An 11,489-nucleotide genomic window follows, 5' to 3' on the forward strand; every position below is an offset into this window, starting at 1 on the left:
GCCTCCCGCCATTGCACCCCCCAGCCCCAACCTGAAATGGCCTCTCCACCCTCTGTCCACCTTTTCCACCTGAGCATACAAGGGTTTCTCAGTACACCCTGGGATAAGTTTGCTGTCAGAGCCCATTGCCACTGGAATGCCTCCTCTCTAGCAAGGCCCTGGTCCTCCTACTGCCTGGAGTCACTGTCCTACCAGGCCTGCTGTCCCCCCACACAGTGATGCCTCTCCAGATCCCACCTGGGAGCTCCCTCCCAGGCATGTATCTGTTGGAACATCTCTGTTACATGATCCCCAACTTCTGCCTCACTTTGCTGGAGGTTGTGACCATTCCCTTTGATCGTCTCATTCACCCTGCTCCTGGCCTGTGTGACCAGGGCTTTGGCCTTGGCCTTGGCCAAGGGCAGAGGACCCGGAAGTGACTCAGGCCCCTCCCTGCTGGCCAGGAGGGCCCAGTCTTATGGGGAAACACATGACTTGCACAACTCTAGCTGTGATTTCATATCCTTGGTTCTGTCATTTCTGGACTGGGTGTAAGGGCCTAGCAGCTTGACAGCCATTGTCACCTGGAAGCTTCTCTTTCTCTGTGTCACTGGAGGGTGTCTGAGGCTGGATCCTGAACCCCAGGCATGATGGACATTTGTTGTCAACATTAAAAATGGTGATATTTCACATAATTTAGATTTCCTTGGTAGGTGTGGCTATACCAGGCCCACATTTCTGCTTAGCAACCATTAAATTGGACACTTACCTTACAGTTTGCTGAAGGTCCCCTCCCCCTACTTCCTGCAGGCATATGCTCTTGTGACCTCTGGTGACCCAGCTGGTTCCAGAGAAAATTATAACTGGAATTCCAGTGTATCGGAAGAGAAATGACTTCAGAGCTGGGCACCCAAGAGGACTTCTGGTAAGAAGTGGCATGAGTTGAATCCTGAAGGCTGGGGGAGCCAGGCAGCCCAGAGGTGGGTTCCCCTAGGTGCTGTCCTGGCACCCATGATGCATTCCACCTATGGATGTCTATGTTTTCATCTTCCTCAAAAAATGAATGAAATGCAACCAGCAGCATATTCTGCTACCTCACTTTCCTGCCATATTTATGGTTGTTACCATAGCCTCCTACCACAGCTACCACTATTTTTTTATACAGCGCTTAACAATTTACTTAAATTTTTTAAGGATACTAAAAATCACTACCATAAATAGAAAATCCAACATCTTACCATTTAGCCATAAATCAAAGATAACTGCCAAAAGTAAATTAAAAGAAAAGAAAAAATGTTTTCAAATTCTAGATACTACTGCCTGCAAAAGGCACTGAGGCTGAAGCTGATTAGCAAGTGTTACAGAAGTGTTAACAGACTAGCACAGAGATCGTTTCTTTGATGTAATCAGAAGAATGAAAGGAGAATTGAAAAGGAATAACTCTTGCACTTTGCATGTAAATGATATCTTCTGACAGGTCCACATAAGTAAATTATCTTGCACACTTTGGGATACTTGATGTAGGATATTTTTTGGAAAGAGAATTTGTCTCCCTGACACTCCTGAGTAACCCCTGTCTCTACCCTCATCAGCTGTCTCTACCCACATCACCCTTTCCCTCCCGCTCCCAACCTCCAAAGGCTCTACCCAGACAGCCCTGACCGCCAACCACATCAGAAATAGAGGCAGATAACCATCCTTGACTACCCCATCCTTTAGTCCCCACAATGACACCCCACAAGGCTCAGTGGATGAATTAGGCACATGTGCACCAAGATTTACAGGTAAACCTTCTATGTGTGTTGGGTAGGAGGGCTTGTAGACATGTTCCAGCTTCCTAATTACCTGTCCTCAGCTGGCTGGGTACAACCTGCTGGGGGGAGTACCTCCTACTTCTTCAAACCTCTGTGGTTCAAATCTCTCCTGTTCCTCTTCTGGGAAGTGTTGCCCTACCCTCTAGTACCCCTAGCCCTGCTACTCCCTGTGGTCCCCCTCTTCCTCCAGGTAAACTGTGGGACAAAGAAATCCCCTGTGATTATTTTCTCAAGTCTACTTATTTGGTCTGGATCCCAAAGACAAAAACTAAGGACCACAGAGCCAACTCAACTCGAACACTTGTTCAGTGCCTGTTGTGTGTGTTTTTATTTGAACTTGAATGTCTTTAGGTCTGGCTTGCACTCTCCACTTGACACAGTGCCCACCACTCCCTATTGTCCTACACCTACCCATTGCTCGTGATTGTCATCAGCCTGGTCCCTGAAAGCACTGGAACTGCAACCTGATCCAGAAGCCCAGTGTTTGCAAGGAGAAATGAGGGTAATTCAGGTTCAGCTCAGGCCCTCCAAACCCCATCTCCTTAAAATCTTCCCAAGGATATAAGGTGCTGAAAGAGATGAGGACCTTTCCTGGTTATCTTGTGTGTCACAGATCACCACAATCTACCTCAGAGAAGGGACATTAAGAGAGGAGAATGTTTTCCTTTGTGCCAGCCCCAGCTATCAGAAGGAGGATGCCCTGTGTTATTCTGCAGAGGAGGGTCAGGGTTCTCTGCTTTGGCTCTGGCTTCCAGGCCTTCTATGCCAGTACAGACTTCATCAGAGACAAGAACCCATTTGAGGGCCATTCCTGTCCCCTAATGTCCACACAGAAACCAGCACCCCAGAAAATCTTCTGCCCCTTGACAAGTTTACCTTCCTCAGCAGAGCCGGCCAAGCAGATGGAGGCAGTGAGGTATTTTCCCTCCCAATAAGCAAGCTCCCAGGAGTTGTGGGGAAGGAACTAGATGCTTCCAGTCCCATTGGGACCTGTGTGCAGAGCACACCAAGCATGAGGGGTTAGTGACCTTGTCCAGGGACCTCTGAAGACAACAGCTCTGTCCAACTCCACTGTTGGCAAACAGTGAATGCGGTGGCCCTGTCAGATGCGCTGGCAGAGTTCTGGCCAGGAGCAGCCTTGGTAAGCAATATGTCAGGAGAATGCTGACTGGTCAGCATGTGGTGGCTGGGTGGCTCAGGGAGTGTGGTTTTTGCCATTTCTTGAGAACCCCTCTTCCCCCAACATGCCCCCTGACAGGAAGCTGCATCAGGCAAGACAGGATACGTGGGCAGTGCTTAGGCAGCAATTTTTCTCATTGCTGTGTTCCACATAAAGGTGTCCCATCGCCAATGGAATCAGTTCTGCCTGGTAATGAAAGACAAAGTACTTGAAGTTTGGTGGCGTAGGGATCCAGGCTTAGTCAACACTTCTACATGCAGACACAAAATGGAGGCTCAGATTCAATCTTTGCAGTAGTGATCCAGGGAAGGATATAGCTCAATGTGCACTTGTGGCTGTGCATTTGCACATATGCTCAACCTAGCAGAGACAGCAGAGAAGAATTTTAAAGGGGCCGTCTGGGTGTGGCAACCAAGATCCCTTAGTTTAGCTGTATCTGGCCTTTCACAGGATTGGTGGGGGGGGGAGCATTTGGTTCAGCCCTCCCATCTGGGAAAGGCCTCTGGGTTCCTTCAGATGCTCCTGGCTGCAAGTAACACAGCCAGTTTAACCATAAGGAAATGCGTTATCTCACGTACTAAGAAGTCTGCAGGTAAGGTGGCTCCAGAGCTCAACCACGCCATCAAGGGCACTGCCATCCAGGTAACATCTTTGCTCCTGACCAGATGGCCAAAACACGGGTGTCCTACCCTCTCCTAAAAGGGCTGGCTGACTCTCCTCTGGTCTGTGGTCCACGGCTGGGTCATGTGCCTGTTGTTGAACCAGCTGCTGACAAACTGGGGATGGGAGGGATTACTGGGACAAGCCTGGATCAGCCACTTGGGGCAGAATGGATGTTGGAGAGTCAACCCCAATGCCCCCAGGACCTCTTCTGCCTTTATTTCCAAATGAGAGCATTGCACAGTCCCAGGCTTCCCCCTGCCTGGTGAAAGAAGATGTTCCCCTGTGACTTTATGTTTCTAGCCTGTCCCTACACTACATCATCTGTAAAGTGCACGGAATTCATTTCTTTGTGTATAAATCCTGTTAAGTAACTTGTGAACTCTATTATATTCTGGGGTTTTGTGTTCAAAGCCTTTTCTGAATCTGTATGGACATTTCCTTGCTTCATACAATCCCAGGAACGCAACCAGGTCGTACTGGCCCAGGTCTTGCTAGAGCCCAGGATCTCTGGCCTCTAGGGCTTCCTTCCCTTTAGGTCACCCTCTGTGTCAAGTTCCTTCCATCCAGTCCAGCCTGCCTCTGCCTGGTTCACAGCATCAAGAGTGTAGACCTTAAAGGGGCCGAAGCTTCTGGCTGGGGTCATGGTGCCCACAATGGAGCCCTAAACCAAGTTCCCAATGGGAGGAAAACTTTGGGTACAGGGTTGAGGGCCTTTGGCCATCACTGCAGCCACTGGACTCCTTAGTGACCCCACTGCTTCTCCAAGAGGTGCCCTTTGCTGGTAGGAGGGTCCTTCTTCCCTGGCTCCCTCTTCCAGGTGGTCTTTCTTCCTCTGCAGAAACACTGAGACCTGACACAAAATTCCCAGGACATTTAAAGTGGAGCTCATAGAGGACCTGGCACCTCTGCTCCCTGCAAATAATGTCACTTTCCTCTGATGGTTCCAAAAAAATAAAAATAAGAAGATATACCTGTATCCTTTTTTAAGTTTGTTGGGTTTTTTAATTAAACAAATCATCCCTGGGCCCACTTGTTCTTGCAGTCTCCCTATAAGTCTGCAGGCTCTCTACAGGCTTCCAGGCAGCCCCTCAGGAGGAGAGGTCTCTTCTCTTCACACTGTCTGCCAGGCAAGGCCTCTGCCACTTTTCAGGGCTTGTCCCTGGCCCCTCCTCTTCCTGGGCAATCTCACCTTTCCCATGGGTTCCAGAGCCTGTATGCCGAGGACCCAAGCCAGGTCCATTCCAACCTGTCAATGCAGTTTCCCCCAGAGAGCTCCATCAAGATGTCTCAGAGCCCCAACAACTGGCCCACTCTCAACCGCCCCCATCTCCACCCAGCCCTAGCTCCTGTTCCCATCCTCCTGGCTCGACATCTGGCATCTCCACTCTCCATGCAGGCAGGCACCCAGCCAGAGCTCCAGGGGCACCTCAGGCCCCTCCCTTTCTTTAACCCCACATCGGAGCAGTCACCAGCTCCCTCTACCCTCTCACTAGCCCTGCAGTCTACTCTCTCCTTTCTGCCACACCCTCTACCCCCACCTAGACACCTCTCTCCAACACCTATGTGCCTGAAATTGAGCCCCTGGAGTCAAGTGACTTTCTCCCCCTCTAGTCAGTGGGGGGCATCTCCAGGACAGCCCCCCACATGCTGGCTTACACCTCATCTTCTCATGCATCCCTCCAATCCCCCATTTGTAGGGCTGGGAGCACGTGCCTCCCTCCCAGTCTTGGGCAAAGCCTGGGGCCTGGCTTATATTTGTTTTCAACAGAGGGTGGATGTGAGCAGCCCTTAGTATAGGCTGGTGGCAGAAAGTCTGAATGTTACTTTGGAATAATGAGGCAGATCTCCAAATTGGGGAGGTCCCTTCCCCACCTTGTCAGTGCTGCTGTCCTGGGCGACAAGGGAATTCCATCATGGTTCACTGGCACAGATCACTTCAGCTCCTCTTTCTAGTCATGTGCCCTTGGGAAACTTAACCTCCCCATGCCCCAGTTTCTTAAATTGCATAATGGGCATAATCATATCAACTACTTCACAGGGTTTTGAGACTCAAATGATTTAACACATATGAAGGGCTCAGAACTAATACATACAGAGTAAACACTCGATACCTTAGCTGGAATTGTTCTTTGTCATTTCCTGCACATGGATGTACAAAAGAATAATATTGGGCTATAGATTCAAAAATGTGTGCATTGTAAATTTTGCAGAGTATTTGGACCATAGTTTTTTTCATGTCATCACTGACTTTAGAACCAAACTCTGGCTGTACTTCAGGATGTCGGCAGCTGGATGGCAGGATCAATTTTAGCCTGATAAACAACCTTGTAGGAAATACTGACATTGACAAAACACAGCCTGGTACATAGTAGGTGCTCAGTAAATATCTGTTGAATGAATCAACAAAATAAGATAATTTTCAAAGATAGATGCCATGAAGAAAATAAAAAGAGTCAGGTGATTTAGAGTGCATGGGACAAGGAGGGGAAATTGGGGGAAAGTTTGGGCTAAAAGCTGATCAGAGAGAAGTTACCAGGAATGAGTGGCCTAAGCAACCAAACATCTCAAGCAGAGAGACTGGCACATGCAAAGGCCCCAAGGCTGGAAAGTTTTCATGGGACAGTAGCATTTCTATACACTAATAATGAGCAAGATGAAAAAGAAATCAAAAAAGTGATCAATTTATAGTAGATGCAAAAAATAATAATAATAATAAAGCTAGGAATAAATTTAACCAAGGAGGTGAAAGATGACTAAAATGAAAAACTACAAAACACTGATGAAAGAAATTAAAGAGAAAACAAAAAGATGGAAAGACATCCAATGTTCCTGGATTGTAATAATTAATATTGTGAAAATGGGCATGCTACCCAAAGCAATCTACAGATTCAATGCAAATTCTATCAAAATACCAATGACATTCTTCACAGAAATAGAAAAAACAATCCTAAAATTCATATGGAACTGCCAAAAAACCCAAATAGCCAAAGTAATCCTGAGCAAAAATAACAAAGCCAGAGGCATCACACTACCTGACTTCAAAATATACTACAAAGCTATAGTAACAAAAACAGTATGGTACTGGCATAAAAACAAGCACATAGACCAATGGAACAGAATAGAGAACCCAGAAATAAATCTACATATCTACAACAAACTGATTTTTGACAAAGTCACCCAGAAAATACATTGGGGAAAGGAGAGCCTCTTCACTAAATGATGTTGGGAAAACTGGTTATTCATGTACAAGAGGAATGAAACCAGACCCTTAACTCTCACCATAAACAAAAGTCAACTCAAAAGGGATTAAAGACTTAAATGTAAGACCTGAAACTATAAAAATACTAAAAGAAAACATAGGAGAAACACCTCAAGACATTGGTCTAGGCAAAAATTTTATGGAGAAGACTTCTAAAGCGTAGGCAACAAAAGCAAAAACAGACAAATGGGACTATAAGAAACTAAAGTTACATTAGACTAAAAAGTTTCTGTACAGCAAAGGAAACAGAGTGAAGAGGCAACCTACAGAATGGGAGAAAATATCTGCAAACTATTCATCCAACAAGGGATTAATATCCAAAATATATGAGGAACTTAAAAACTCAATAGCAAGAAAACAAATAATCCTATTTTTAAATGGGTGAATTACCTGAATAGAAATTTCTCAAAGGAATACATACAAATGGCCAATAGGCCATATGAACATATGAAAAAATGTTCAACATCACTAATCATCAGGGAAATTCAAATCAAAACCGCAATGAAATATCATTTTGCTTCATTTAGAATGGTTATTATCAGGAAACAATAAATGCTAGCAAGGATGCAGAGAAAAGGGAACTCTTATACACTGTCGGTGGGACTGTAAATGAGTACAACTATTATGGAAGAAAAATATGGAGGTTCCTCAAAAAACTAAAAGTAGAACTACATGTAATCCAGCAATCCTACTGCTGGGTTTTTATCCACAGGAAAGGAAAGTAGCATACTGAAGAGATAACTGCACCCCCATGTTTATTGCAGCACTATTCACAATAGCCAAGACATGGAATCTACCTAAGTGTCTGTCAACAGATGAATGGATTAAGAAAATGTGGCATAAATACACAATGGAATACTACTCAGCCATAAAAAGGATGAAATCCGGTCATTCACAGCAACATGGATGAGCCTGGAAGACATTAAGTTAAGTGAAATATGTCAGGCACAGAAAGATAAATACCACATGTTCTCACTCACATGTGGGAGCTAAAAAAAAGTGAGCTCATAGAAGTAGAGCATAGAATTGTGGTTCCTAGAGGCTGAGAAGGGTGGGGGAAGTGGGTTGGGAGAGGTTGGTTAATGGATACAGAGTTGCAGCTAGATAGGAAGAATAAGTTCTGGTGTTTAATAGCAGTGCTAGATGCCTATAATTAACAGTAATTTATTGAATAGTTTCAAGTGGCTAGAAGAGAGGAGTCAATTGTTCTCATTACAAAGAAATTATAAATGTTTTCAGTGGTGGATATGCTGATTAGCCTGATTTGATCATCATGCAATGTGTACATATATCAAAATATTACTCTGTACCCCATAAATACGTACAATTATTACATGTGAATTAAAAAATAAAAGTTTAAAAAATAAATTAAATAAATAAAAATAGGAAAAAAAAGAGCAGAAAGCCAAAACCAAGGGTGGTAAGAGCAAGAGAGAAGGAGGAGACAAAGTGAGAGAGAGGCAGCCAGGGAACCACAGATGAGCAGGGCCTTGCAGGGCTTGGCTGGGAGTTTGCATTTTGTTCTAAGTGGAGGCTTTAAAGCAGGACGACGTTCATCTCAAAATACTCTGGGAACGAGCAGCCCTCACTGGGACACTGGTTGGGGGCTTCCTGGCTCCCTTCTCAGGAGACGGATCTCCCACATCCCTGCCCACAACCACTCACATCCACCTGGTCAAAGTTGGCCGGCCAAGCTGGGGCCCAGTTTCCTCTTCTCACAGAGCAGAGAGGTGAAGTCACTGGGAGCAGCGGGAACTGGGGCAGCTCTGGGGGTGAATTAGCAAAGCTCCTAGTTAAACTACCTGATCCTCGTGACATCCCTACTTGCAGATGAAGAAGCTGAAGCTCAAGGATGGTAGCCCCCCAGGGTACAGAACTGGATGGGACCACCTGAGTCCAGTGCTCACCACCACACAAGGGTGCCCAGAGGCTTCTCTGAGACCCCTGGCCTTCTGGGACTCAGACTCGAGCATCCCTCCTGCTGTGGATTGATAACCCCCAAAGTTAGTCCCCTCTGTGACATAAAGAGGGTGGTAAATCCTATTATGGTAATTGGAAGGTGAGGCCTTGAAGAGGTGATTGGATTGCAGGACCGTGCAGTAGTGAATGGATTAAAAATGGTGGTCAGGGATGTAGTTCTGGGGGCTTTCAAAGGACAGCACGTGAGAGTCTCTCTCTCTCTTTCTCTGCTCCACCATTTTCTGCCATGTGAGACCCCTGCATTGCTGTAAAGTCACCACCAAAGAAGACCCTCACTGGATGTGTTCCCCAGACTTTGGACTTCCCAGCCTCTGACACTGTAAGTGATAAGTTTCATTTTCTTATAAATTACCCAGTTCCAAGTATTTTGTCATAAGCAACACAAATGGACTAATACACTTCCTATAAATCCCCACTCTTTGCCTAAAGTAGTAGTGGAATCATTAGCTATTACTTATAAACTCAAGTATCGTAACTGATGCCAAAGGGGCTGCCAACTGGTGGCCCACAGGGTTTTATTTTTTAACTTGAATTATTTGCTAAGATTTAAAAAATCAAAAGAATTTCCATGAAAATATGCAGCTCTGGCTTCTTTGGGGCGGGGCAGGGAGGAAAGCACATTGAGCTATGCTGGGCCTGTTCTGCCAAGGGGCAGCCACAGCCTTCAGATGATTTCCTGACCCTCACTGTTCCCAGATGGCAACTTGCCCCAGGGGGCATTGTGGCTCCAACCCCCGTACTGCAGAGTCCACCTCTGCCTCCTTCGATGGGGAAGCTAGGGCTAGGGCCTCTGCCCTGAGGTGGCCCCTGCATGGCCTGTGACAGCCCAGGGACAGCTGTCCAGCCCAACCCACCTTTACATCCTCCCATCCATCCAGGATTCTCTGCTATCTCACATGAGGACCTCCACAATGGACTCAGTTGCTGGAACTTTCCAAAATGTTCCTTTTCACGGTCTCCACATGGCACCAGCAGCCCCCTGCTGCCCACCAAAAGATCCTGCCCACTCATATACAGACAGTGGCCTGAGGAAGGGATTGTCCCCAGGATCCTCTAAACATGAATCTGAACGCACAGGCTGCTAGGAGGGAGAGTGGGTAAGTGGGGGTGCAGGGTGAGGGATATAGGGGGATGCTATAGGACAACTGCCATTTTAAGATTGGGGGTCCGGCAACGAGAGTGGGAATGAGTGGGAAACAGGAAGCCAAGTCAGGGAGCTTGACAGGCAACTTCCCCAGGAGACCAGAGGCAAGAGTGCTCATTCGCACGTGTGTGTGCACGCACACCGACCTGCAGCCCACGAACACCCACAGGCACAGACTCACAGACTTGCGCTCCAGAGCCCACGCAGCACCCTAGCCTCCCTAATTGCATTTCTGAAAATGAGAAAGAGGAAATCGAATGACTTTCAGCTGGCCTCTGTTCTCCCATGGCGATTTCCCATCTCCGTTCTGAGGGGCTGCAGTAGCAGGGCAGTCTCCAGTTCTCATCTGAGGCCCAAGACTCCTTAGCAACCCTCAGTGGGCCCCATGCTGCAAGAGTCTCTGGCCTCGGCCAGCAGCCTGCAGGGCTCTGCTGTGTCCTCACCTGCCCTGCCGATGAAGGCTATGGACAGGAGCTGCCAGCTCCCCCAGGGATTGTGGTGATGGTAGGAGCCACTGGCCTGCTTACTGGGGCAGCTGAGACCCCCAGAGGCTTTCTGTTCTCAAGACCTTCCCAGAGCACAGGACCACAGCATTTCCCATCATTGTTGAGCCCAGGGTCCCTGTCTCATGCCTGGGAGTATCCTTAAACCCCCTGCCTAAGGGTGGGCAGCTGCTCCCCAGAAGGTCCCTTCCCCATGGGTCTGTGCTAAGGTCCATACTCCTCCTAAGGGTCTTCCTGTCCTGACCCACTCTATAGACTCCCTGACGGGGAACCCCTCCTCCAGCACATGCCGGACCCCTTATTCCACATGGCATTTCAGACAGAATCCAGACTAATGGTCACTCACTATTGGACATAATATTGTCTCCAATTTTTGAGCAGGGAAATTGCATCATCAGCCACACTGTTATACCTGAGGTCAACTGGGACCCTCAGATCTTTTTTACATAAACACAGTAAAGCCAGCCCCCACCCCCAAACTGGACATTGGCAATGGAGACTTTGAACCCAAATGCAGGTGTCATTGGTTTCCTTTCACTGGTTTGAGTCTGTGAGATGATGAGGTGCAGAGTTGAGCAAGAGCAGGGTCTCAGAGCCAGGTGTCTCCAGGAATGACCCCACCCTGATCTGAATGGTCAAACGCTTACTCTCCTGAATCCTCTGGGGCCACAAGAGTGACAGTGGATGGACCTGAGAATTGTAGAGCCGGGGTGGTCCTGGACAAGCCATCACTGTCCAGAGGAAGACCCTGAGCTCTGGGAGCAACAGGTACTGGGGGCAACTTGGCTCAAGATTCATTAGAGGCTTGCAGAAGAGTTCATCAGCCTGACACACTGCAGCAGAGAAACGGATGCCTCCAAAAGCCAGACTTCACTCTCACTAGAGACTGGGCCTCAGCCTCACTGGGCCTTGAGTCTCAGTCTCACTGGACCCCCATCCTTGGCCTCACTGAAACTGGGACCTTGGC

Source organism: Cynocephalus volans, chromosome 2, assembly GCF_027409185.1.
Source record: "Cynocephalus volans isolate mCynVol1 chromosome 2, mCynVol1.pri, whole genome shotgun sequence".
NCBI classification, from domain to species: Eukaryota; Metazoa; Chordata; class Mammalia; order Dermoptera; family Cynocephalidae; genus Cynocephalus; species Cynocephalus volans.